The sequence below is a fragment of the Bidens hawaiensis genome, unplaced genomic scaffold (genome assembly GCF_021521415.1).
Source record: "Bidens hawaiensis isolate Kalapana, Puna unplaced genomic scaffold, B.hawaiensis_p1.1 tig00067633_1, whole genome shotgun sequence".
In the NCBI taxonomy this organism is placed as follows: Eukaryota; Viridiplantae; Streptophyta; class Magnoliopsida; order Asterales; family Asteraceae; genus Bidens; species Bidens hawaiensis.
This window is the reverse complement of record NW_027501990.1, coordinates 1-6184: the sequence shown is the minus strand read 5'-3', so window position 1 is coordinate 6184 and position 6184 is coordinate 1. Positions and strand designations below refer to the sequence as shown.

At 33.1% G+C, this 6184-nt stretch overlaps 1 long non-coding RNA gene across 1 annotated transcript; it reads right to left on the bottom strand.

Annotated features, from left to right (window-relative positions):
* Positions 1 to 234: 234 nt before the first annotated feature.
* On the bottom strand, positions 235 to 3906 carry LOC143605017 (uncharacterized). The gene is made up of 3 exons (XR_013148421.1): positions 3759 to 3906; positions 3547 to 3668; positions 235 to 359 (listed from the first exon to the last, which is right to left on the bottom strand). It is a non-coding gene; the product is annotated as an uncharacterized LOC143605017 (long non-coding RNA).
* Between the last annotated feature and the right edge of the window lie 2278 nt (positions 3907 to 6184).

Below are 6184 nucleotides of genomic sequence, written 5' to 3'. Positions count from 1 at the left end.
TTATGATCCATCCTAACCCATTTTACTTTTAAAGTTTATCCATCTTGACCCAAAACAATTCATTTGGGTTGGGTTTGCCACCCTTAGTACTACCACATTGAATTAGTTCAATCTTATGACAAGATCCGTTGGCATATCATGATAAATATATATAGGTACACCAAAAAATAATAAGAACACAAAGAAACAAGTACCAATGACAATGATCAGTTTTGAACCTATAACTAATTAGAAATATCAGTCAGGTCAAACACCATTAAGTTTGATGGTCCTATATCTTCAAAAAAGCGAAAACAGCTCACATTTCAAGAAGGTTGATTCTCTTGCAAGTGACGAAAACGAATTATATTATCATGAACCTGTAACAAGTCAAAAGTAGCAGATTATAACATAAACAAAGTCAAAACACCATAGAGAAAGTTCAACAGCCTTTGAAGCAACCATGAATCCAACAGTCTTGAGATAAAAACGCTATATCACTGTTAAATGTGTGCACATATTTACAACGATAAAAATTCAAACATTCTGCCTTTTGGACGCAATACTTTCGGGGTTCAAAGTTCATGTCTTAGCGTTAAATGTAGCTACCGGTATTTCTGATATTTAAAGTAAATCCATACTTCGACTGTATTACTCACGTTGACACTCGATTGCTTGACTAAACATGCTCATTTGTTTCATTTTTAAAAGCGAATTTCTTTTTAGTTCTTGTCGTTTGTAAGACTTGACTAGTTAGAATGTTAGCTCACCAATTGATTCAACATGTGAAGACATTCTATAACATATACCAAAAAATTATAACAATAAAGAATTGACCGAAACGTAATTTGATGTATGATAATGTTACTCCATAAAGTGGCATGCCCTGTTATCCTAACTCATAGTAATCTTATAAGTTACTGGTTACATTCAGCATGGTAACAACCAACAAGATAACATTTCATTTTATTGAATTACGATTCAAAATTCCCAAAGATAGTATTCGTTTGGCTAGAAGATTTGATAGCGGGCATCAATAGTTTTACTCATGAGAAAACAGGTGTTGCTTTCTTCCAACTTACAAATACTACCCGTGTGAATGGATATCAACCATTGTTTGGCCTTTATCCTTTTAGTAATTGAAGCAAGTTAGACTTTACCTCATCAGAAAAGAATTCTTAGTCACTAAAGGTTCTACAAATGGTTGCAAAATCTTGTTTGTGAGTATATGGTTCGTCGAATGTGAAACCTTAAAAATTAGGGATGATGGAAAGATGATGAAGTCGAATCTCAATTTGACGGCCTTGCCAATTGGGCGGAATTGGATGGAACAACTAATTAATTCTTGTTACTTTTTAACCAATATGTATAATCAGAGACTAAGATATCTTATGATAATATCATTGTTGTCAAAGGCACAAGGTGTAACTAAACAGTGAGCCTTGGACATAGGCGCTTAAAAAAACCAGGTCCAAGACAAGCAAACCGAGATAACAAAAATAATTTTAAAAAAAATATGCATAGTAGGTGTATAAAAGCTAATCTCACTTCCTAAATATAACTAGAAACTAAATTGCAATTTAAATCATCTGACTAATACAAAGAAATTAAATAACCTACCTAAATAATTACATAAAAATCTACAGTAACTAGACTAGTAACACGTCTAAAATGTAACATAATTTTTTTTCCCAAAGTATTCTAAACTAAACTAATAAAAAGACCAACAATGTTTTCTAGTAAAAACCAAAAAACTATTCGAAACTTTTATAAAAAAGTGGACATGCCAAACCTAGTCAAAAAACAATATACATACAGTTCTCTCAAAGTATTTTCACATTAGACCTTACAGGCCAGAATTTTGGCCAAAAGTTTTGGAATCCGGCAAAAGAAGATGCCAGAAATTGGTAAGAAAGTTGTTGAATCGTCGATAGAACGCTTTTGCCTGCACAAGGCGTTTTTTGGGCACCTAGTCGTGCACTTGGGACACCTTTGACAACTACAAATAATATAAAACCTTTGTTTCCTTAATTTGCGTTCTATGAATGATGAATTTGTACCTAGTGTTGTATGTCCAAAAGCAAGACAACATAGTCCACCATACAACAACTTACACACTAAACACATGATTAAGTTGGATCACACTCATATAAGGAGATTACGACATGTGTGCATATAACGGACATGTATTTTCTCACCAAACTAAATGACTTCAGTAGAACAATATTTGACACGTTTCGCCTAACTAAATCAGCTACATCAATACTTAAATCTCAACCTAACACCTAACTAAAAACCATTCAATCAGATAATGCTCTTGAACTGGACTTAGAGAAGAAAAGAGAGGGCATATTCTTTTTTTCCCAAAAAGAGTAAAGCACATAAAACAAGTTGTAAACTTCATAGTTGAAATAAACCATAAGCATCCTCTTGAAACTTAAAAGAGTCATTTTCCAGTCTTACTAATTCACCGTGTATTAAGAACATTATGCTCTTACAACAGTACATCTAATCACAAGATTCCCTACCGGACCTTATCAAGTACTTGCTAGTCACTCCTTCATGGAACACCACCTAGGCACCTACCTATCAGTATCACCACATAAAACCATTTGATGCCCTTGTTATGTTTCCACACTTAAGAAAGAGAAAGCTAAGTTCAAACCTAGTGTGGTTGCATATGTCCTCTTATGTTGTGCTGTTGACATAAAAGCCTACAACCTCATAAAATCAGAAAGTGATTACTGTTTCATGAAACCATATGTCGATATGTGAATAAGATCCCTTGTTCATCATTGTTTCATACAACACGAAACTTCCTAGTCTCTAACAGCAACGCCACAACTTCTGCTATTTAAATAAGCTGAATCAGCTTATTTGATACATCAACTTTCTAAAGGCTTTACATCAACATAGGGGGTATGCAAATTCCAAGAGTGAATAATCACCAAACTAATAAAAAAGGTCAATGTTGGGAAATGATTTATCAGTGTTCATAAGAAAAGGTAGTCAATGAATTCGAAAAAAACAAACTACATTTTTTTTCATTTTTTAATGTTGTTTCTTTACTTTTTGCAACACTAGAAACACGTTTATCGTCATATCAATTAGACAGTCGGGGTTTGCATGAAACCGCAAAAACTGAATCCAACAAAAAAGGACAGACGGTTTGATTGTACGTTTTAGTAAAATCTGAACTATCGTTTCAGTTTTGCATGTAATAAAAACCAAGAACAACTAACCAATTTTAAATTTTTATTTAAGTAATGCATATGAAAGTAATAAATATGTATTTCAGCCCAAATATATAATAAACTAATTAATAATCAAGTAGTCATTAATTATCAAAACGAGTTAGACCCAAAATTCATTACTTTCGGCCCAAATTTTTAAGCTCAAATGACAAAACCGAACAAAACCCAAACAGCTGAACAGAAACTGAACAATTTTCAAAACTTTAAAGACAAAGTTTCAGTTTTTTTGTGTGTTTTAGCTCAAAACCGACACAAACCGAACCGTACACGCCCATAGCAAAAATAGAATCAGAAATCGAACAATTTAACTAACCTTCAGGGATCCGACAATAACTGCTTCGAGATAGAACAAGAACCGAAGGCATCAAACCCGGTTCAGTAACCGTACGAAACGGTTGAACCGTTTCCAAACAGACGCTCAGTTCAACCGGGCACCTGCAAAAATCAGCCATCAGTTAATTTAAAAAAAGTTTTATCACAATGTCACGTATACGTACGTGTGTGCTTGTGTGGGTTTTAATATACCTGAAGATGCGATGAGAAACAGGTTTAGTGGCTGGTAAGCGAGGAACGGTGGTCTTCACGCCGGAGGAGATTTTAGCGGCGGCGTTACGAACGGAAGTTGATCGTGAAAACAACCTAACGGCGGACATATTGACGGTTTGTTGGTTACCGGATTATTGTGGTCTAAAACTAAAACCTACGGCGCACAAGTTTTTTCTAGTATCAGTTTCCGGGTTAGGGTAAGACCGGGTTTTGGAAATCGGGTATTGGTGGTATTCTCTTTAAAAACAATATCTTATGCAACCGTTTTCCGGGTCAGGTAAAAAACCGAATATTTTAAAACCGGGTATTTAAATACCATATTTTCAAGTATTGAACAAACCTTACATTCGAGTTTTTTTCTTAGTTTTTTAGTGTATAGATTGGCTTTTTTTAATAGCTGCACTTTTTTGTGATATTTTTCATGTATTTTTCGGGTGTAGATCGGATCTCGGGTATTGGAAAAATCCGGTTTCGGGGTTCAAGTTTTCCGTGTATTACCAGGTACATATAAGGCGGTTCCCGGGTATGATTTTGTTTTGAAATGCATACTTTATCCGTACTCTACCGGTAGAGTCAACTGTCATGTACAGGTTTGGGTAATAAAATTCCGAGTATAGAAGAAACCGATTCTGTTTTCTTTAAGGTCCGGTTACATGTTCGGGTTTTTTTCACCTCTACTACCTTTGTAATTTTGTATGGAAATTGAATTGAGCCCGTGTGTTGTTAACTAATTGGGCTTTGTAGATAAGGCCCTATATTCGTTACTTATTACTTGTTAACTAACTTGGGCACTTGGCTATGTAGTTGTTAGAACTTAGAAAATGGTCAAAATGTTTAAAAATAAGTGTTGATGTTAGTGACGGGTTATTAACATATTAAACATAACTGGCTTTGATAAACTGGGTTGTAATCAGATGGAGTTCATAAATGTATAACCGGCTCCTAACCATCGGGGCTACAATTGGCTAGTAACAATGGCGGATCTAGAAGGAAAATTCATGGGTATCCCAAAAATTATTTGGATGCAGGGGAGTCCTAATATTATTCAGGGGTATCCATATACATAAAACGAATATGAAGAAAGAAATTTATTGCACTGATTTGCACTTCGTCGTGAAAGTTGAGGGGTATCCTGAGACCCCGTGGACACCCCCCCTATAATCCCTCCTGATTAGTAACCGTTGTCTCCAATACCGGTTGTTAATTATTTTGGGTTTCAGTTTGGTTAACCGATTAGAATTTGCACCTCTAGATTATAGAGTATAAATATATAGTTATTAATATATAACAGTCATAGATACATATACCACAATTACTCAATACTTATTACACGGTTAATCTCACTTATGATATGGCTTATGGTTTGATTCGTATTCATATGTATATATATAATATAGTGTGTATGCGAAGATCACTAGAATGAAATATAAATTCTCCCTTCCCTCTAACTGCTCATTATCCTCTATATGATTATGTCACATTATGCGTTGCTATTAACTTGTTATAAAACAACATAGTGACTGATTCTTTTATTGGATTATGTTAATTACATGTTTGTCACGTTTACATACATACATAAGATGATAACAAAACAAACAAAGAATATTAAGATGATATATATATATTGGGTATACATACACAGGGGAATGTTCATGTGCATTTTAATCTTAACATGAGAACGTAAGAAATAATGCCAATTTATAAAAAAATGAGAACGTAAGAAGCAATATCAACTACAATACCAATATACATAAACAATGATTTGTAATAACAAAGAAAAAAAACCTAAAAATTCACAACAAAAGAATCAAAATCAAGAACAAAATAATAACAGCAAATACCAACAAATATTTATAACAACAAAAGAAAAAATCTAATAATAACAACAAAATATAAATCAGCAAATTCTTATAACGTCTCGTAATCGAAAATTAGCAAATACAAACAAAAAGTAACAATAAACACCTATAAATATAAACATAATAATATCAACAAATTGGTTCCCCCTGTTTTCATGTTAAAGATAAAATGTATTTGATCTTGTTTCTACATACATATATAAATTATATCGTAACTATGAATGCACTTATAGAAAATACAATTATATGTTTTTTAAGAAGAAAAAAGGTTGATGGAGTATTTTTTTTTTTACTCTTTATTTTACTAGTTTTGTAGATGATTGAGAACTGATATGGACAATTAGAAAACACTAAAGAATTGATATCGACAATTTAAAAAGTTGTTTAAAACCAACCCAACACTAACCTAATGCTATTATCAATATTTTATTTAGCATGAAACAAAAGAAATGTAGACCGAATATTGGTCCCATAAATATATTTTTCTGTGTAATATATTTATTCACAGCGTGGAAAATAGACTCGTGTTTGTGGCTACCATCCAAA